Source organism: Piliocolobus tephrosceles, chromosome 5 (assembly GCF_002776525.5).
Source record: "Piliocolobus tephrosceles isolate RC106 chromosome 5, ASM277652v3, whole genome shotgun sequence".
In the NCBI taxonomy this organism is placed as follows: Eukaryota; Metazoa; Chordata; class Mammalia; order Primates; family Cercopithecidae; genus Piliocolobus; species Piliocolobus tephrosceles.
Window position 1 is genome coordinate 5,973,166 of NC_045438.1, and position 23,523 is coordinate 5,996,688.

The 23,523-nt window shown below is 37.9% G+C and overlaps 1 long non-coding RNA gene across 1 annotated transcript; it reads right to left on the bottom strand.

The window, feature by feature from the left end:
* LOC111547302 lies at positions 1-15,830 on the bottom strand. Its single transcript, XR_002733084.1, has 4 exons — positions 15,691-15,830; positions 3,040-4,189; positions 346-448; positions 1-160 (listed from the first exon to the last, which is right to left on the bottom strand). It is a non-coding gene; the product is annotated as an uncharacterized LOC111547302 (long non-coding RNA).
* Positions 15,831-23,523: the final 7,693 nt, after the last annotated feature.

The following is a 23,523-nucleotide window of genomic DNA, read 5'->3' on the forward strand; positions in this document are numbered from 1 at the left end:
TCAGGAGCAAAGCATTTAATGTAGGCAGCTCACAAACGGAAATTTATCTTACGCAGTGGGGTGTGTGTATGAGAGAGAGATAGAGAGATCGCTCATGCACCCAGGTTCAGGTGGAGCATTTGCAACCTTGGTAGTCACAGCCTCTTGGAGAAGAGTCTTCCTGTTTTCCAAAAATCAGCCACTGGGCTCAAACACACCCAGCCAGGTCCAGCCTGGCCCCAAGGAGATGACAGGTATGATCAGGGCCATTACCTCAGGAATACTTCCCCCACCCTCCACCCAGTGTGTTCATGTAACCTACCAGACCTAGACTGTACCGAAGTGAAAGATGTGTAGGATATTTACCCATTCATTAGAATGGGAGATACTTTACTGGGAGCAGTGCTTTCCTCCATGAGTTCTGAAGGGTACCTCCATCCAATTCCCCTGACCTCAGAGTTTCTCACTTCTATTTGGCCAAATAAGGAAAAAATGTGGATGTCTCAGTTTATGCTTCTCTTTTTCAGAAATTGCATTTAAGAGGAACCCCTTACAAACAGGCCAAGAGGAAGTGGTACTATTAAATTTTTTAAATGTTCGCTCAGGTAAATCACTAATTTGCATAAACTTGATACTTTAGGGAAGGCCTGTGGAGGAGAGAAGAGGACTCTGGAAACTGGAATTAATTTTTGGTTCAAATCCAAACTTTGCTTTTACTACTGTGGGCCTTGGAAAACTAACATCAGAGCCTCAGTTTCCTCATCTGTAGTGTAACGATATAATACCTCGTTTGAACAGTTATGGAGAGGATACAATAAAAATAGCTAATGTTTTTTGAGAGTTTACTACACCATATCAGACGGTCACTGTGCTAAGAGATTTACATATACTAATGAAATTATTAGAATAAATTGTGAAAGTGTCTAGCTGTACTATGTAATCCGTGTTAATTTCCATTTATCTTCTCAAATTTGAAAGAGACTTTAGAAGAAACATCTGGTTTAATTTACTTAACCTCTCAGCAAGTAGTAGTCTAGTTCAGTGATTCTCCAACCTAGAACTTTAGAATCAGCAGGGGAGCTATAATAAATTCTTTCCAATGGGAACCCCCACCCAAGAACAACAAATCAGAATCTCTGAGGTTAGGGTCTAAGCATCAGCATCCGCATTTTAAAATCTCTTCCCAGATGATCACAGTGTACAAACAGGATTGAGAATTCTTCAAAGGAGGCAGTACTCACTGTCATTTGCTCCCCTTTACCCTCACACCCCCCACAATTTTGCTTTTGAGTGACCTGTGAATTGGCCTCTGGATGACATTCACTTTGTGCAAAGCACACCCCTCCCCCGCCCCGTCCACCCCATACAGTAAGTCTCAACAGATCTGCTATTCTGCTCTCTGGAATCTATAGGATACACCTAGCCTTGATTCCACGGGAGAATACTTCAATTTACCCGGGTACATATTAACTCCATCAGCCTTTCTTTATCCATTAAGAAAGCTCTCAGGAGGAGATTTACTTTGCCAACATCTCTCTCAAACCCTGATGCCACGAATTGAATTCAAGGTTTCACCCAAGTGACAAACTAGAAAGATGTTTAATGGCTTTGTTGTAATTACTGTATTTCCCTAAGTATATCCTTGGAGCTTCTATGGCGGCAATATTACCCAGCTGACTCCATATTACAGTCTACCAAATAAAACCTTAAAGTGTTAAAAGTTTAGAGACTCACTGAACTAGACAACTACACTCAATGCAGTGTTCAGCACTTACCCTGTGATTTTACTGAATTTTATTGTGTTAAATTAGGCCTCTTAGCTTGTTGAGCTTGTTGGCATGTTGGGTATCATTGATATAACTGAATAATTCTACCTCCCAATTACATGACCTCTGTAAATCCAGTCTGTGCCATGCCATCATTTAAGTTCTCATTCTCAGGTACCTTCCTCTGCCAACTGACACTGGATTTGAATGCTACTGATGAACATTCTTATCAGTTGAGGACCCAAATATTACCTTGTCCTGTTTTTGTCTGTTGTCCCAGGGTAGCAGCCTGTGTACATGGGTATATGGCACTTTTGTAGGAATTAGAAAAAGGTACCCCCACTCTCACCTTAGCTGAAGGATTAGGAAAAAGTGACCCTCTGCTCCTAGATGCAGCCCCAAACAGACAGCAGATGAGCTTTGTCTATTGGATGTCTTTGCTCTACTGTAATATTGTCAAAAAACAAAGGAAATGACTACTTACTGAATTCTGGTTCATGCCTACAAAATTGTGTCTTCCTTTTCTAGGTACCCAGATGTCATTCTAATAATAGGTTTATTCATTTTGTTCAGTATCTGTGAAAAGTTTCTTGCCTTGGTTTCAGACTAAGGCAAAAACTGGAACTCCATTTGTCCACCTCCAGTTTTTTAGTGTTCATCTCCCTCTATGCTGATTCTAGCTGAGAGTCCTTGTTGGTAAACTCTCCTTGCTGAGATGGTAATCTACTAAGCAAGAAGAAATTAAGCTTTAGACAGCTAGGACATATTTTCCTACAAGCTGCTTCACCTATCTTTTCAGTTAACTCTTTGAAAGTTTATTTTATCCCTTACATTTAATGTTTATTTTTACATAATAGAGAAGACAAAAAAAGGGAATTAGTTTTGTTTAGTCATCCATTTTATCTCAAGCAGAGGCATACCTTCCATGTTCTTGTCTAAACAAAACAAAATGTATTTTTTGTTGTTGTCGTCCTTAGTTTATTCTTGGCTTTAGCCTAAAATAACAGAGTAACAGTATTACAGGGCTGTTACAGGTATGCAGCTGCTGTTCTCCTGTTGAGTTTAGTTCATTAAACTAAATTTTAATCTGCCTTTTATGTTTTACTAACCAGTCTGGTCCATGACTATACATCTGCTTCCATTCTTGAAATGCTTTTCCTTTTCCTTCCTCAGGTCAAAATTATTCCATTTGTAAAACTGCCTTAACCTGCACCTATAGATTCCCTCATCTTCAGATCACAGAAGAAGATGATTTTGGTTTGCTCAAGCCATACTGCCCTCTACTTGTACTTACTGATTCAGTGATAATCTCCTGAGCTTTCCTTTCCATTTCTGAGCATTCAGCCCTGGCCAGGCATCCTCCAGAGGCTCCTCCAACCTTCCTTGCTCAGGCCTCCCTCCCTGCCTTTCTCGCGCTGCCATGCTCTTCTCCATTACCAAGAATACTCTGCTGCGACTGCTTCATCTCCACATGACTCTAGCTTCCTGGGCTTAGTTTTCATCTTTAAAGCAAAATGAAACATTTACCTACATTCTCAATCAGAATTGAGAACTACCTCTACTGCAAGTAACAATTTGAGATTTCTGCAGGTACATACTTCCTGGCCTCACAATCTTCTAATAGGTCATGAAGTGTACCAGGCACGTCCATATGTGTCTCCTTTTATCCTCACAGGCACTGACTGATGAGGAAACAGAGGCTCTGAAAGTTAAAGTGAATTTCCCAAGCCATAAATGGTTCAGACCACATATGATTATGTTTTCTGATATAAAATCTAGAATCCTTCCACTAAACCACTTGGCCTAGACTAACTTTGTATGTCTAAAGCCTCATTTACAGTTTGAGTATCCTGGCCTCAGTTGAAAGCTATTCTCCATTCATTGACAATTGACAATTGAAATGGATGATTTTATATCACCTCTTATTATAAACTACCCAAGGTGTCCCAAACACCTTCCAAATTATAATATTGTTCTCTGAAATTACAAAAATTATTGATAATTTGCTACATGAATGAATGAAATTAGATGTTTGTTCTTTTCCTCAGACTTACTGAATAGACCGAAAGGAGTGTAACATTTAATATTATAAGCTCCTTCACGGTAGAGACTCTCTTCTTCATTTCTATAGCCATTCCTCATATTTCCTGGCAGAGGGCACATTTATGAAATTAGAATTAGAATTCAATTTTCAGATTGTGGCTGTGTCCCAGGCTAGATAACAGTGGTGGATAATTTAATGTGTCCATCAAATAAGAGCATGGACTTTGAAGTTGAACAAAACTAGGCTGAAATCTAGACTGTCTGTCACTAACTGTGTGACCTTAGGCAGGCGAGCCATTTAACATCATTAAGTTTCACTTTCTCATCAGTAGCATTTTGATATGCATACTTTTCTCATACAGTTTCTGGAAGGAGCAAACCAAACATTGTATATAAAATACCTGCCAAGGAATGAGAACTCAATAAACAGGTGTTTATTGTCATAACTTAGAATGGTTCTAGGGGCTATCAATGAGAGATACACCCTTTGCAATCAGTCTTGGGTGGATTGTAACATGCCTGGGCATTTTTCAGGCAGCATCTGAACCAATTAAGGTGAGTGATACCCTGCCTGTCACAACCCTGCTAAAAGTAGTAGAGGTCATGCCAATTTTTGCAGTAGTTTGGAAATCAAGCCTTCTGTGCTCTTTAGGAGGAGATAAGGATTGTCCTGGCAATATTCTATAATAGTAATTCTAACCCCTGGGTGCATATTAGCATCACTTGGGAGAACCAAAAACACACCAACGCCTAGTCGCACTCTTAGAAATTCTGATTTAATTCCTTCTAGGATGAAGTCCAGATGTCCTATATGCTTTTAAAGGTACCAGATAGTTCTAATGTGTAGCCAGAGTCAGAACCAGTGCTACACAGTGGTGCTTCCCAAACTTTGCTGCACATTAGAACCATTTGGAGAGATTTAAGAACTTCTGATTGCCCAGTTAGAGTCTGTACCAGTCAAATTAGAAAGTTTGAGGTGTTTGAAACTCTGTGATTCCAATGTACCAAAAGTTTGGGAACCACTCACTATTAGAGTGTTACTAAATAGGCTGGGTGAGGTGGCTCATACCTGTAATCCTAGCACTTTGGGAGACCGAGGCAGGCAAAGTGCTTGACCCCGAGAGTTCGAGATCAGCCTGGGCAACATGGCAAAACTCCATCTCTACTAAAAACACACACACAAAAATTAGCTGGGCGTGGTGGCACACACCTGTCATTCCAGCTACTCAGGAGGCTAAGACACAAGAATCGCTTGAACCCAAGAGGCAGAGGTTGCAGTGAGCCAAGATCACACCACTGCACTCCAGCTTGGGTAACAAGAGTGAAACTCGGTGTCAAAAAGAAAAAAAAGCATGTTACCAAGCAGGTACTTGAACCAAATGAAGTAGACTTAGAGAATATATTTGTCACATTTGTTCTGGTTTATTATTATATAAAATATTGTGAAGATTCATTCTTATTAACCCAAGCTCACTAATGTATTTCTTTCTAAATACTTTTGTTGGATATGCAGTTTGGGAAAAATATTTGATGTCAATACTGGCTGAACTATTGAAGTTGACTTCATATTGCAGTTAATGTTTCACTTCAAGTTTCTGCTGCTGAGTATTACACATAATGAATTCCAATAAAACATTTTGACAGCCAGGCCATTCATACTTCTTCTGCTCAGGCTTTTTCTTCTGCTGATGAGATCACCTGTGTCAGGCAAAGAAAATCTGGGCTATTTTCCATTTATAGTATCTTTTAGATGGGAAATAGTCAACAGTTTGCTGACATTAGACTATATGACATGTGTCTATATCCTTTCTCACCAAACTCCAAAGAATACACAGTGGTTCTTTTTCCCTATTTTCTTTCATTTTTTGATTTTTTAATAGTGCCATTTTAAGTTTGCCATTTTTACTCATCTTGGCTAAATGGAAAACACTTCCACTTTTTAAAAATGCTAACATAACAAAATTTTAAAACCCAACAACTATTAAACAAATAAACAACACAGCATTCCTTAGAAGTATTTGTCATCTAAGTGAGAAAAGTAGAAGGAAACTTGGAATAATTACAGTCTAACCATTTCATTTTATGAAGAAACTAAGGTTTTTTTAAAAAAAAATCTATTCTTTTTTTTATTTTATTATACTTTAAGTTCTAGGGTACATGTGCAGGTTTGTTATATATGTATACATGTGCCATGTTGGTGTGCTGCACCTATTAACTTGTCATTTACATTATGTATATCTCCTAATGCTATCCCTCCCCCCTCCCCCCTCCCCACAATAGGCCCTGGTGTGTGATGTTCCCCTTCCTGTGTCCAAGTGGTCTCATTGTTCAGTTTCCACCTATGAGTGAAAACAGGCAGTATTTGGTTTTCTGTTCTTGCGATAGTTTGCTGAGAATGATGGTTTCCAGCTGCATCCACGTCCTACAAAGGACACGAACTCATCCTTTTTTTGTGGCTGCATAGTATTCCATGGTGTATATGTGCCACATTTTCTTAATCCAGTCTGTCACTGATGGACATTGGGGTTGATTCCAAGTCTTTGCTATTGTGAATAGTGCCGCAATAAACATACGTGTGCATGTGTCTGTATAGCAGCATGACTTATAATCCTTTGGGTATATACCCAGTAATGGGATGGCTGGGCCAAATGATATTTCTAGTTCTAGATCTTTGAGGAATCGCCACACTGTTTTCCACAATGGTTGAACTAATTTACCGTCCCACCAACAGTGTAAAAGTGTTCCTATTTCTCCACATCCTCTCCAGCACCTGTTGTTTCCTGATTTTTTAATGATTGCCATTCTAACTGGTGTGAGATGGTATCTTGTTATGGTTTTGATCTGCATTTCTCTGATGGAGAGTGATGATGAGCATTTTTTCATGTGTCTGTTGGCTGTATGAATGTCTTCTTTTGAGAAGTGTCTGTTCATATCCTTTGCCCACTTTTTGATGGGGTTGTTTGTTTTTTTCTTGTAAATTTGATTGAGTTCTTTGTAGGTTCTGGATATTAGCCCTTTGTCAGATGAGTAGATTGCAAAAATTTTCTCCCATTCTGTAGGTTGCCTGTTCACTCTAATGGTAGTTTCTTTTGCTGTGCAGAAGCTCTTTAGTTTAATTAGATCCCGTTTGTCAATTTTGGCTTTTGTTGCCATTGCTTTTGGTGTTTTAGACATGAAGTCCTTGCCCATGACTATGTCCTGAATGGTATTGCCTAGGTTTTCTTCTAGGGTTTTTATGGTTTTAGGTCTAACATTTAAGTCTCTAATCCATCTTGAATTAATTTTCGTATAAGGAGTAAGGAAAGGATCCAGTTTCAGCTTTCTACTTATGGCTAAGAAACAAAGGTTAACATAGATGTAGGACTGTTACCAGTTTTTGCTGCTAATTACTTAGAAGTGGAAGGAGAAGTCGAGCCTTCTGATTCCTAGCCATATTTTCTTTTTCTCACTTCTCCTTGCTGAATCATTGGCCAAAAATGTACAACTAATTTCTCCTTTTGGGAAGTGCATATTTCATATTAACTCTGGCAATTTATGAAAAAATGTAGATTCATTTCCTCTATTAACAAAATGTCAGTGCCTAAGAAGAAATAAGGTTTATTTTTGGAGGAAATCAAGTGCCTACTCAGAATGTGCAGGGGATGGCACCTTTCATTTAGCAGCGTTAAGCTTAATGTGTTATGCTTTACTTACGATGTAATTTCTCCCCAATATATAAACAATGTAAGTTCACATCACTACATATGTAAAATCACTAACTAAATGCCTGTCCTTGAGGTGAAATCTTTAATAAACTTTCACCCATCTTATTTTTCCTCTCATTATACCTGGGAATTAAGGTATTTAAAAATTCTAATAAATTTCCATCTTTTTATTGCATGAATCAATTTTCTGAATTTCCTGTTATTATACAAGATAGCAGTGCTTCTGTTCATGGTGGGCAGATGAATGTTGTGGTGTGCAGATCAGCTAAGTATCATGTATGTATACACACACAAGCACACACATATATGTGTGTATATATATGTATATTTTAAAATCTCACTTTCTGATCAGTCATTAAACATGTGGCAAGTACCTATCATATATATGCACACACATATATGTATATGTATATGTGTGAGTATATATATATATTTAAAAATCTCACTTCTGATCAGTCATAAAACATGGCAAAAAAAACAACTGTTACAAAGTAAAAATAGACATAGGCTACAACAATCTTAGATTGTAGTATAATGGAAAAATTACTTTAAATGAATCTGCCTGAAATTGACAAATTTTAATGTTGTCTATGGGAAAATTAATGGGTTAATTCTGGAAACTGAAGGTTATAGGTTCTAGGACTAAATTGACCCTAGAAGAAATTCTTTCTGTTTTTACTTCCCCTATAAATTTGGAAAAATCAGCAGTAGCATAAACCATGATAACTTGGGCAAATCACAACTTCTTTTGAGTCTTAGTGTCCTTAGCTATAAATAGAAGAAAACATCCTACTTTGTTTGTTCTCAAGTATGGTTATACTTTAGGACCACCCAGGAAACTTTGGGGAAAAAATGATGCCCTCTACTACCTCCAGACAAATTAAAACGAAATTTCTGGGGGATGTGGCCTAGGCTAGAAGTGCTCAAAAATATGGTCCATGGACCACTGCTATTAGCATCACTGATTCATTAGTCAGCCTGGGATGCCATGACAAAATACCATAGATTGGATGGCTAAAACTATAGAAATTTATTTCTCACAGTTCTGGAGGCTAGGAAGTTCAAGATCAAGGTGCTAGCCAATTCTGTTTCTGGTGAGGGTTCTCTTTCTTGCTTGCAGACAGTAGCCTGTGTTCTCACGTGGCCTGCACATGGAGACAGAGTGATCTCTCTTTCTCCCTCTTCTTATAAGGCATCATCCTTATGACCTCATTTTACCTTTCTTTAATCCTAAAAGCTCTATTTCCAAGTATGGTCACAATGGGGGTTGGGACTTACGTATGAATTTTGGGGAACAAAATTCAGTCCATAGCACTTGAGATCTTGAAAATTTTCAGACCAATCCCAGATCTACTTAATTAGATTCTCTAGGGGTGAGGGCCAGGAATCCATGTTTTAACAAACTGCAGGTGATTCTTATGTACATTTGAGTTTGAAGTTTGAAGACCACTGGCCTAAGCCAATAGTTCTTAACACTTAGACGGTATATTGGAATCACTTAGGGAATTTATAAACCTTTGATACCCTGGGGCCCTATCACAGAGATTCCAATTTACCTGTTGCAGGATGCATAGTCTAAACAAGTTTTACAGCTCCTGAAAGTGAATCCCGTCTGAGAACCACTGGTGTAGAATATCTCTGAAGATCTTTGCAGTCTAAAACGGTGTATATTTTAATATAATAATATATACAAAATACGTATATAATACAATACATAGTCTATATAATTTTCATCAGAAGGAGGATGACAGAATAGCTCTCTCTGTTTTGTAGCTTCAGATATGACTCACATTTGTTGTCAGTCCCTTTTCATTAATCACTTGATGACATAATGCATTAAGCAGGAACTTTTTGCGAAGTACTATTGTGATAGTACATTTGCTAAATATAAGCTTCTTTATTTTTCAGTAAAAATCAAGGATTTATTTGATGGTTAATGTGTTTCTACTGGATAAGACTAAATAAGGGTTTGGAGAGCAGCCAGAGGCTTATGAGACACACACACACACACACACACATTTTTTTTTTTTCCCCCAGAGATGGGGTCTTGCTCTGTTGCCCAGGCTGGAGTACAGTAGCAGGATTGTAGCTCACTACAACCTCAAACTCCTGGGCTCAAGTGATCCTCCCACCTCAGCCTCCTGAGTAGCTGGGACTGTAGATGTGCACCATCACACTCAGCTCTCTTGAGATATTTTAAAAGAATCTTACAAATTATGAGTCCAGGAATAATTCTGGAAAACAATCTAATTATTTTGTAAATCTCAAAAAAGTTCATTAAGCCATATAAACTAAGAAGTTATGGGTATTTCTTGATGTTAAAACTTATATTCAGCCGGGTGCAGTGGCCCACACCTGTAATCCCAGCACTTTGGAAGGCTGAGGCAGGCAGATCACAAGGTCAGAGTTTGACACCAGCCTGCCCAACATGGTGAAAGCCCACCTCTACTAAAAGTAGAAAAATTAGCCAGGTGTGGTGGCGCATACCTGTAATCCCAGCTACTGGGGAGGCTAAGGCAGGAGAATCGCTTGAACCCAGGAAGTGGAGGTTGTGGTAAGTCGAGATCATGCCACTGCACTCTAGCCTGGGCAACAGAATGAGACTCCATCTCAAAAAAAAACAAAAACAAAACAATAAAAAATCAGTTATATAATTTTAAAATCTCTTTTGATATTAGAATATAAATGGCTTTATGATAAAAATTATAGATGTCATTTTCCTCAAATTTTACAATAATAGTTGTAAAAAATGTCATCTTAAAAAATGTATCCCAAATCATCAGAACTCTGACCAGTGAATTTAATTGTGATGCAGTCAGCACAAATATTAGCACATAAAAGCAGAAAACTCAACTCATTCATAGTTTTTCTTTTCTCCCGAAGGCACACAAGCCATTAAAAAAAATTTTTTTTAAATGTCAAATTCATCACAGGAATAAGTAACTAAAGAATCAAAATTAACTATCATCTTTAAAGTGCTGGGGCTTAATAGGAAAGTTATTAAAAGTGGTATTTGAGCATTCGACTTCATTAGAATTCTTTTTTTTTTTTTTTTTTTTTGAGGCGGAGTCTCGCTCTGTCGCCCGGACTGGGATGTAGTGGCCGGATCTCAGCTCACTGCAAGCTCCGCCTCCCGGGTTTACGCCATTCTCCTGCCTCAGCCTCCGGAGTAGCTGGGACTACAGGCGCCGCCACCTCGCCCGGCTAGTTTTTGTATTTTTAGTAGAGACGGGGTTTCACCGTGTTAGCCAGGATGGTCTCGATCTCCTGACCTCGTGATCCGCCCATCTCGGCCTCCCAAAGTGCTGGGATTACAGGCTTGAGCCACCGCGCCCAGCTAGACTTCTTTTATGATGCGGCCAAGGTGGCAACCTTTTCCAAATTTATGTACATATTAAGTGTCCATACTAATGTCACAAAGGGACTGAGAGAGTTAACACTAAATTGTTACATTCACTCAAATATTCATGCTCTATTTAAAGAGGGATGATGGTGTCACCTTTATTTTCAAATCTTTCCAAAACTAGCTTTTGAATATTTTCCCCATGTTTCAATAAGTAAAATTACCAGGAAATTACAAACGAAATATTAAAATATATGTCAAGATAATGACTTTTTTTTTTCCAGATGCAGAGAAATATTCCTTCCCTTTAAATTTTTTTTTAAATTTTAAGTTCCAGGGTACACATGTATTTTGTGACATAGGTAAACATATGCCATGGTGGTTTGCTGCACCTATCAACCCATCACCTAGGTATTGAGCCCAGCATGCATTAGCTATTTTTCCTGATGTTCTCCCTGCCCTGTCACCCACAGGCCCCAGTGTGTGTTGTTCTCCTCCCTGTGTTCTTATCATTCAGCTCCCACTTATAAGTGAGAACATGCGGTGTTTGGTTTTCTGTTCCTGCGTTAGTTTTTTGAGGATAATGACTCCATCCATGTCTCTGCAAAGGACATGATCTTGTTCCTTTTTATGGCTGCATAGTATTCCGTGGTGTAATATTCCTTCTCTTTAAGCAAGTTTTTAAGTAAAACATAATTTTGTGGGGAATCATTTGAAAAGAATGTTGCCATATGAACTGTGCTTTCTTTGAGTGCTACTAAGAATGACTATGGATGAAGCTAACCTAAGAGATCTTGCCTCACAAGTCAACAGATGCCATTTTGTGAGTAAAATGAGCTATATCAACACTTAGAACGACAGATGAGCTAACATGTGCTTGAAAAGTAAAGGAAGTATTATAGATTCCCAGTTTGTAATAATAATGCAAAGCCTATCTTTTTCCACTTAACCACATCACCTGTGCTATACACTGTACTGAAATTAATGATCTCTATTACAGTGTTCTGAGTGTGAAAGAATAATACTAACTTTTCTTTGTCCCTGATCTATCAGCTGTCGTTCTCTGAAATTTAAACCTAGACAAGAAGCTTCTACATTTTACTAATATTAAAACAGTATTTGCCATATATAGGAAACAAAAGTTATATAACTACAGTAACTGAACTAAAATTATAAATAGGAAGTATATTTAAATTTGATCGTAGATGGTTGACAATTACTAAAATCCTTAAGACTTATGATGACTCCCTTTACTAATCTCTCTACAGTTAAAAAATAATAATATGGAGATTTAAAAGGAGGAAGTTGTGAAAGATATCATATATGCAAACCTACAAATGCTTGTATAGTAAGTGTTCCCTATTTAGTGTAGCATGAAATCAGAGGAATTGTCATGTACTCTAATAATCTATTTCTGATAGTTCCCTTAACGCAGATTTTCTTCAAACCTTTTCTTTAAACTAAAACTAATATGGATAGGCAGATGATAAATAGAAAGCTAGATGATAAAGATATAGAAATATAAAAGTTTCACAAATCAATGTTTCTATTTTTTATTTTAGTCTATTTCATTAAAAAAGAAAGAATTTGATCAACTAAATAGATTTCAAGACCCACTAATAGATTGCGACTTGAAACTTAAAAACATTGCAGTGAGGTTACTGTGTATGTGTGGAGAGATACTGTTCATGTTTACTTTCAAAGTTTAAGGGTAGAGACCTCTAAGAACTCTGAAACTGAAATAATGACTTCTGAATGCTTTCTACATAATCTGACTGATAAACACAATAAAGCATCAACAAGATGGCTTGATGCTTTAGCCAAACAAAAGGCAAAAGTAGAGCCAACCTAGGCCGGGCGCGGTGGCTGAAGCCTGTAATCCCAGCACTCTGGGAGGCGGAGACGGGCGGATCACGAGGTCAGGAGATCGAGACCATCCTGGCTAACACGGTGAAACCCTGTCTCTACTAAAAAATACAAAAAACTAGCCGGGCGTGGTGGGGGGCGCCTGTAGTCCCAGCTACTCAGGGGACTGAGGCAGGAGAATGGCGGGAACCCGGGAGGCGGAGCTTGCAGTGAGCTGAGATCCGGCCACTGCACTCCAGCCTGGGAGACAGAGCGAGACTCCATCTCAAAAAAAAAAAAGTAGAGCCAACTTTGATTACATTGAAACACCTTGTGGCATTTAGAAGCATGCTCATATTGGCAGGAGAAGGAAACTGTAGCAAGTAGATAAGGTTTAAAGCAATACACTATCCTTGTTTGTCCAAGGACCAAGTAGCTCTTCCAATAGGAAGATCATATGTTTATGAGGCACAACAAGAAATTTTGCAGTAGTTAAGAGTTGTAAGACACCAGAGGTTCCCCACAGCCTAGAAGCTATCAGCTCATCAATGAAAAGGTCCACCTGGTTGATCCGGAGTCTTCAGTTCCTGCCACTGGGAAGGATACTTCCAAGAATTGCATTTTCTACCCTATACCCGGCATATTCTGTCACCACCGTGTCTTAGATTTTTATTAATTAAAGCATAACTCTTCCCCTCAACAAGGCTCCATTTATAAATAATTGTATGGCACTAGTATTTATGCCAATGTAGGCTGCAGTCTGCCATTACAGATGGTACTGATATTACATCTCCAAACATGACATTTTCATTTATTACTATTCACAAAGTGAATGTCATTGCCCTAGATCTCTATAATCAGAAACAGTCAATAGCAGAAAGAAACAAAAAACAAACAAAAAATCACCTACAAGTGATGTAGGAAAGAGAGTCATGATCAGGAATTTTTGCTGCATTGGATACTGGGCTTTGAGGAAAGGCAAAGAAGACTTGCCTGCCTTCCTCCAGCAGCAAGGATTCAACTAGACAGTAAAGGACTGAGATTGGAAAGTATTTTTGTGACCTGTTCTAAGAAATCATTACAAAATCAGATTTATTCACATACTCTTATTTGCCTGGGGACATTTTAATTTATCAGTGACTTGAGTTAATTACTCCCTCTAAATTCTACACTTGACAGCTCAGCTTAAACCTGAGGCATTCAGAAGGAAATACATCAAAATGCAACACACATGGGCCGGGTATTTCTATGCATCTGCACTGACTTTGAACAACACACACACACACACGTGCACGTGGATTTTAATACATTTTGGGACATACGTGCATGAATCTCAACAGGCTGGGAATCACTGGGGAAAGTAGATCCTTTGAATGCACCCTTCAGAGCAGCAAATATTTCTGTGGCAGGGGAAGTAGTTTCTAAATATTTTGGATGCTTACCAATAACACTATTAAAGTTCTCACATATTTTATTAAAAGATGAGAAAGAAGAAAAACTATTTTTGGCTTTAAAAAACTGTTATATAAACAAGGCTCTGCTGATGGCATCCAAAAAGATAACTTGTTTTTATGGCTAAAGGGCAGGAGCCAGGGAGGGGCTCATCACCCATCAGCACTTGATCCTTCTAACTAGTACTGGAGAAGAAAACACATTGTTCTCCGGATGCAGAGAGAACCAGAATGTTAGTAAACGTGGAGGTGGGAGAAATATTATTAGTGAATGTCACACCACTCAAATAAGTAGAATTTATTTTTTGGAAACATGTTAGAAAGATACTAAGGCCTCACTAAAACCATAGCTCCATGTGGTTTAGGCAAAACTAATAATGTGAGATGGCGAAAAGAGGAGGCATCTGCTTAAGGGCGTGACTATGGTTCTGTAGTAATGAATTTGGATGCCTTAGTTATGCAAACAGAATCTGGTGAGCAGAGACTACAGCAGGGGCTATGAGTGGTGAGGCTTTGTATGCGTCAGAATTGTAGGAATCCTAAAACACTCGGTGTGGCTACTGTTGCCCAAGATGAGCAGCATGGGAAGGAGAAGCTAGCATTGGATGGAAATCCAGAGTTGTGGGATTCGGGAACATCCTGGCTCTACCAACAACTCAGGTTACCAGAATAAGTCACTTTACCAATGGGGTACCTGTTTCCTCATTCTCAAAGTGAGAGAACTGTTTCATCTACAAGATTCCTTTAACTTTAAAATTTTATGACTCAAAGTTCCTGAGCTATGGAACTATGCCTTCTAGATCAGAATTGTCCAGTAGAAATATAATGTAAGCCATTTATATAACTTTAAATGCTTTATTGCCACATTAAAATATGTTTTAAAAAAGGTGGAATTAGGTCTTACAATACTTTTATGTAACCCCCTATGTCCAAAACATTATCATTTTAATATAAGTCTTTGAAATCTTGACTAGCTATGCATACTTCATGTGGCCAATAGCCACATGTGCCTAGTGGCTCTGTCTGCCATATTAGATCACATAGCTCTAGGCAGTTGTGTAAAGTTGACAGGATGGGAGCAGGAGCTACATTTCTCTTTGATGCTCTGAGCCATAGTTCCAAAGACTAGAACTATTCACCAAAATTACTAGAGGAACTTAAAGATGTCTGAGACCGCCCCCCCCCCCCGCCGCCCGCCGGCCCCGATTCCTTGGCCATGGATCATGTCTTATATCTCTCTAGACAAATCTGAAGTGCAGCCTGTCCATGGCAGTCTACAGGACAGTGTTTCAAAGCCTCTTCACTGAGCTAACAGCCTTCATGCCATTCAGGGGTGGCTTGAATCAGGGGAGCAATAGTCATGTGGTTGGCATCCTCTTCAGGGATCCTCCAGATAGGTATTGGGAGAACTACGTTTTGTCTAGTATGTGAGCTGGAAGATTTCAACACTAATTCTATGACACCATAATTGTCTTGTTATTGAAGGCTATTTAACTTTTTCCAGTTAAAATGTATTAAAGAACAATGAGCTAATGAGAACAAAGGAGGTCAGATTGCACTTTGCCAGGATGTGTCCACTTGTTGCCTTGATGGAGCTGCAGCTGTAAGTTACAGATCTACTTTTGAGCCTGCTTAATATTTGCATTGTAGACTGCTTGTGCATAATCTTCCTAGGACTGATTCTCACCTTTGAGTGTCTGCAATTTAGTGTTAACAGACTAGTTGACATCACATATCAAATGGAGGAGTCCTATAATGCTTTTATTTTACTGACATGAAAGAAGCGGGTATATGTATTGGAAAATTCCCTTTTAGATTTCTGAAATCGTTTAAGCATGGACAAAGGAGGCTACTGTACTAGGGCAGAAAACAGAAATTAGGCTAAATGAGCCCTAGCCAGCATTATCCTAAAAGTAAAGGAAATAGGAGTCTGTGGCCTAACTGGAGCAGAACCTTAAAAGTATCAGCTGAAAAACAATTGGTAAATAAGTAGTAACCTGAGGCTCTACAGTCTGGTCATACCTAAAGTGTTCAAATTAGAAAAATGTGAAGGTTTGAGGAAGGTACACAGAAACAGTGAGTCTCATACAATGCTGGTGGAAGTATAAATTGGTACATTCCTTTGAGAGAGGATTTGGAGGACAAATACAGGATTTGGAGTAACAAATCTTTAAAAGGTATGTAAATTTGCATCCAGCAATTCCACTTCTTAGAATATATGCACATATGTGTGAAACTGTATGTATGCAAAGTTGTTCAACATGGTGTTGTTTAAATTAGCAAAATACTGAAAACAACTCAAGTGTCCAATAATAAACATGCTTAAATGAATTATGCATTAGGTATGTGTGCCTTTATATATGTATGTGTATATGTAAAAATGTGTAGTGTGTATTATATATGTGAACGAGCACAATAGAATTGACACCAGTGTCAAGTCTGGAGTATTTCCATGGAAAACACATTTCATTAAAAAGCCAGTTACAGATTATTATATAAAACCTGTCACTGTTTTATTATAAAAAGTAATGTAACCAAAAAATATAACTACAGCAAAAATGGTGGGAAAATAAACAGAAAATTATAATTTTTATATAGATGGTATAACAATGCAAGTAATTTTCATTTCGTTTACATAATTATGAACATGAATTTCATGTTTCTGCCCAGTGGGGTCTGTTTTCAGATTAGACCCATTCTGAAGATAAATCATCTCACCAAAAGCTGAAAAATACCATCCTTTCCTTAGATGGGAAGAGCAAGTTTCTTGAGCCCCTTCCCATTTTGACAGAGTTGTAACTGAAGTGCTTGTAAGGCCAGATTGTATGACAATTCCATGAGCTTCCTGGTTCCCTTACTGTACAAACCCTCCACCCACTCTCCCTTGAAATAACTCATGCCTTTTGAGACAGCATGAGGGGGCAACTCTGTTTCTTATACCAGAAAAAAAAGCCTGACTCAAGAACAATGACTGGCCTCCAGAGCAGTTGTAAGGTCCACGTGAGGTTATGTTGTCTAAGCTCCTAGTAGCACATAACATACAACAGGTTTTCAATAAATATTATTTGCTGTTCTCCAATCTCCTTAAAAATGTTTAAAGGGATTCTGATCATTAGATTTATATAGTCTGGGTCATCATTTACTTAACAAATCTCTAATCCTTGCCTCATATTTCAAGGACCTGAACTAATATTATTATTTTTTTCTTTAAGAGAAAGACTGTATTTCAGGAAATATTATATCCAAGTATTGCTCTAGATATAGGTGTACTTTTGCAAGCCATCTGAAGTCTAGATTCTTGAAAGTGTCATATCACTCTTTAAAAGTGGATGGCATTATAATTCAGTATCTGAAGACTGCTAACCTCTATTCTAAAATATTTTCTAAGAGTCTCAGTATATTACATAGGAGTATGTTTAGATTGATTATAAGGTTTTTTTAAATTAAAAATAATTACCAAATTGTTTTACATCAGCCATTAAAGCTCATAAAAACCAAATATCTTTATAGACAATCTCTCACCAAATGAGAACAGTTATAAAATAAGCTAGATATCTGTCTGAATCCCCTTATGTGACAACGGTAAGTGTCCAATGGTTGGAGCCAGTCAGATCTATGATCAAGTAACAGCTGTACAATGTATTTGTTCCATGACCTTAGGCAAATTTACTTAGCCTCCCCAAATCTCAGTTTTCTGGGAAAATCAATGCCCCGTCTTTTGAGAGTATAAGGATGAAAGATCAAGAATGTAAAGTGTTGAACCCAATGCCAGGAACTGTAAATGCTCAATGGTAGCTAGTATTATTATGATTGAAACAAAGTTTATTTAAAGAACCTTACTGAGAAACATTTATAAGATTTTCTGGAAATTAAGAGGGCATTCATGAAGAAAGATATTTATTCCAAGTAACTATCTATGACATAAACAGATTTATTTGGAATACTACAAAGGAAAATATCCCTTAATTTTCCACCCAATATTACCTAACACACACATGCACAATTCCATCGTGACTACTCCCCCTTAGCAGTCGTTTCATTTTTCCAGAGCAAAAGTAGGACATACAGTTCCTTCTCCTGAACCACAAGTTGGAGGTCATCATCAGTTCATTTGGAAAAATAGCCGTCAGTGTTTACACACACACAGACCCACACACACACACACACACTCATATGGATACTTGAACTATAAATTAGTAAAGACCTAGATTTTAATAGTTAGCTAACATAAATGAATGAGGTAGTGGGGAAGCCCAACCACTCATGATGACCACAAGACTCATGTCTCTCTCTTACCCTTTAAGGGACTAGTAGGTCCCTGATGGACTTGTCTGACAAACACATTCCACAGTCATACAAATCATTCATTCTGGAAGAGAGAGGGGGGGGGGGGGGGGGGGGGGGGAGGGGGAAAGAAGGGAAAGAAAGGAAGACTTCATGTGTGGGGCATGTACGTGGGGTGGGCTGGAAAGCTAGGTGAGTTTTGGAAAGCCTATTTTTTGCCCACCCAGAGCTTGCCCAGACTTGCCCTAAGGCTGTGTTGCAAAATGGGTAATGATTTCTCTGCCAGGTCTGTTATTGGAATGAGTAAAGTCTCAGACCTAACTTTTTTTTTTTTTCTTGGCCATCTTACTCCTTCAACACAAACATCTGAGGCTGTGGTGGTTTTAAGTATGCTCCTCAAAGCATCCCAAAGTTCCTGTTTCTTATTTCTCAATTTCTTGATGTTTACTATCCAGTTCAAGAGCTACTGACCTCTGCCTCACCCAGCACTAACCCTGTGGATTTTAAGTCCTTATGCATTTGAGAACCACTATTCCAAGCACAATTAACCTCCATTCAGAGTCTAGAAATTAGGATCAATAACCTATGCAAATTCAGCACCATATTGAGAGATTCTTCTGGAGCAGGTATTTTATCATTTGAGGAAACTTGGTGTTCGGAGAACCCTTGTAATCAAGAAAAAAAATGGTCTGACCAGCCATTTCAGTTGAATTGATTCTTGGACACAGGAACAGGGTAAGTTAAGGTCTGAAAGGATTAGTTGTACCAAGGAGGCCATGAGTAGATATATAGAGAATAGTTGATTAGCTCACACAAATATATGGAGAGTGGTGATTCTAAAAAAGCATAAACACTTCAAATCAAGAAATGTTATAGCTAGGCATCTAATTGGTTCCTTTCATTTTACATATTTACAGGCAGCATTGAGGTTCAGAGATACTACCTAACTTTTCCAAGGGTTTGAGCAGAGGCTGAAATGAGATTTGCTTACAGGCCAGTGTAACCAAGGAGGTTACAGAAATTAATAAGAATTTAATATCAGGACTTAAATTTCCCATAAGCTAAAGAGAACCACTGTGGGATAGAAGAACTGCAGTTACTAGAAAGGTGCATGATAAAATGTAAAAGACAACTCCCCAGGTTCTACCAAAGTTGGGATAAATCTTCCTTAAGGCCTTTGTCACTATTCATAGTTCACCAGGGTGCTTTCTGATTATAAACTAAAATTCCTAAATTCTCTGAGTTTAGAATTGGAATACTCTGATGACAGTAAAGACTATTTTAATCAACAGAGACTGCTTATTTGAACTAAGTTGATTAAGTTGAGTTTCTAAAATCACTTACTGAGGACTCTGAATTCATGAAAAACAATCCAAGATGGTCAATATCCCTTATGCTTTTTTTTCCTCTTTGCAGAACATTATTAAACATTTCATTATTATGTAGCTATTTTATAATGAAGTAAAAATAATAAAGTTTTTTATAAAGAACAAACATCACTATAACAGAGTGGAATAGAATGTAGTTGTGATATATTTCACCAATAAAAATATAATCAACTATAAAGATGGTTCCTAGGAATTTAAATGTTAATGTTACAACTTAGCATATTTCTTAAATAAAAAAAAGTTTTAAGATGTGAAGAAGTATCAAGTTCATTTTTTATCTTCTGCTATACTCAAAACAGACCCTTTGTTTTTCTCTCACAGGTACCAGCAAGGGTTACTCTGTTGCTGCCAAGAGATTTTGGTAAGAGACAGCCAAACCGAGTCAGATGACTGTTCTGTTAAAATAAGAGTTTCAAGACTGTAGACTCATGAGATGGGGATTCAGCGAAGGAAAACATTCCCATCTCTGTTAGAGGAAAGTTATAATGGCATTGAACTATTTGGAAGAAAAGAGAAAAGGAGACAAAGAGGCAATCTTGCTTAATCACAATGAATGTTCTATTAAACACTATGTAAAAACAAACTATAATAGCAATAATATTAGTCAATTTGGGAGCTTTCAAACAAATGAACATTCTTTTTTAAGACTGTAAGTTCTATGTAAAATACTATAATGCAGAACAGAGACTAGAATATTTCATAAAACAGAAGAACTTTCAGGACTTTTTCCCAAAAGGAAGATATGCCAGGAAAATCTTTATACAATTAAATAGTCTATGTTCGTCATGTCTAAAGGTGTGGAAAACACCCAAAAGCTATTTTTTTATTACTTGGAGTCAGATTATTTGGTACCATACACGTTTAGTGAATATACTTGCATGGAACATAACTCATCTTTGAGAATATCATCATAGCAGTCCAGACTTGCCTGACCTTTAGAGAGCCATATACTTTTCTGTCTAAGGAATAGTCTTGAATATCAGAATTACTAAATGAGTACAAAACAATGCCTGCCTGACTGGGTTTTTTGCTACCTCAAAGAATAGACAGTTGTGTCAGTTGGCCTTTTTTTATGATTAATGGGGTAATGATGCTCCTGTTTAATACCTTTTCCTGAGATAATCTGGGTAGAAGCTCATGACCCTGCAAATTCTAAATTTAATTCTCAGTTTGCGTTACTCAGAATTCACTAGAGTAAGCTTTTGTGATATGAAGAGATTCAAGTTCTTTTCTCTGAAGAGTTCTCATGTAATCATGCTTTAAAAAAAAGAATTCATTGCCACAGAAGTTAGAAGTAGAAGATTTCCACTCTATAGGGAAATAAGTCAGTCCTAGGATAATGTAGACCCATGCACATTGATCTTCGTACTCTTCCTCAATCATATCATCTTGAGCAGTTTTCATGAAGGCATATGAAATGGCTGATCACTTTTCAGTTTTCTTACTATCCTCTTATGAGATAAGTCATTTTGACATAGGAAAAAAGCAAGATATAAAATTTAAAAATGAAACTAGATTTGAGCTAATTAGTCTCTTAAAATTACAAGGTCAGATTCCTAAACACTATAAAAGGGAGTAGTATATTTAGGTATTTTTAAAAAAATACTTGCATGTAAACATGAAACAGAATTAATATATAAGTGATTCTTTTAAAGGTAGTAAGTGGTGAGCTTTTGGTTATGGCCAAGTAAGGAGACAAATTCTGTCTGTAAAAAGCAACTATAAAGCTGGATAAAATTGACAAAAACAATCATTTTGGCACTCTGAAAATCAACCAAAGGCATACAACAACCTAAGAAGCATTTAGGCTTGAAAAACTGCTGAATATAAGAATAATGAGAATCTGTGGCATTCTAGCCTGAAGCTACTCGCATATCCTCCCTCCCCTTACTCCTCACTTCAGTAAGGACAGAGGATTTGTAGAAGCTGGCCAGCCCATGAGGACGGGCAACTTCTCTGTTATGATCAATGAGAGCTCACTCAATCTGGAGTGATGAGAAACGACCGCTCCCAGCAGCATATGTGGTAAAAGTGCTGATCTCTGAGGTGGGTAAACAGGGAAAGCCAATGGCTCTATTAGTCTGAGGCTGTAGTCACAGTTGGAGAATATTACTCTGGCTTTGTATGTTTCCTGGAGAAGGCCCGAGCTAGTCACTCAAAACTGGCTACCCCTGAATTTGTTTGCATAAAAGAGAAGATAAGAAAAGATCCAGTGGTAAGTAAAAGCTGGAGCTTGAGTGGGCCTGAGAGCACCTGAACTCTTGAGTGAGTTCCCTTACCACATAGAGATCCTTTGGCAAAAGACAGAAAATTCATTGGCTCAGGGGTTTCAGCACAACCTCTATCCAATCACTAAGCCATACTGGCATGGGAAAACCTTTAGGAATCCAGGTTTAGAGATGTGTATGTATGTATATGGGAGTGTGTGTGTGTAGATATACTATAGATATACATATATATGTATACATGTCCAGTAGATATTAGTGTATATAAATATTGATACATATGTATATGTATGAGCGTGTATATGTATATGTTTTATTATACTTTAAGTTCTAGGGTACATGAGCACAACATGCAGGTTTGTTACATATGTATACATGTGCCATGTTGCTGTGCTGCACCCGTGAACTCGTCATTTATATTAGGTATATCTCCTAATGATATCCCTCCGCGCTCTCCCCATCCCACGACAGGCCCTGGTGTGTGATGTTCCCCACCCTGTGTGTCCAAGTGTTCTCATTGTTCAGTTCCCACCTATGAGTGAGAATATGTGGTGTTTGGTTTTCTGTCCTTGTGATAGTTTGCTCAGAATGATGGTTTCCAGCTTCATCCATGTCCCTACAAAGGACATGAACTCATCCTTCTTTATGGCTGCATAGTATTCCATGGTGTATATGTGCTGCATTTTCTTAATCCAGTCTGTCATTGATGGACATTTGGGTTGGTTCCAAGTCTTTGCTATTTTGAATAGTGCCACGATAAACATATGTGTGTGTGTGTCTTTATAGCAACATGATTTATAATCCTTTGGGTATATACCCAGTAATGGGATGGCTGGGCCAAATGGTATTTCTAGTTCTAGATCCTTGAGGAATCATCACATTGTCTTCCACAAATAGTTTACAGTCCCACCAACAGTGTAAAAGTGTTTCTATTTCTCCACATCCTCTCCAGCACCTGTTGTTTCCTGACTTTTTAATGATCGCCATTCTAACTGGTTTGAGATAGTATCTCATTGTGGTTTTGATGTGCATTTCTCTGATGGCCAGTGATGATGAGCATTTTCTCATGTGTCTGTTGGCTGCATAAATGTCTTCTTTTGAGAAGTGGCTGTTCATATCCTTTGCCCATTTTTGATGGGGTTGTTTGATTTTTTTTCTTGTAAATTTATCTAAGTTCTTTGTAGATTCTGGATATTAGCCCTTTGTCACATGGGTAGATTGTAAAAATTTTCTCCCATTCTGTAGGTTGCCTGTTCACTCTTGATGGTAGTTTATTTTGCTGTGCAGAAGCTCTTTAGTTTAATTAGATCCCATTAGTCAATTTTAGCTTTGGTGGCCATTGCTTTTGGTGTTTTAGTCATAAAGTCCTTGCCCATGCCTATGTCGTGAATGGTATTGCCTAGGTTTTTTTCTAGGATTTTTATGGTTTTAGGTTTAACATTTAAGTCTCTAATCCATCTTGAATTAATTTTTGTATAAGGTGTAAGGAAGGGAT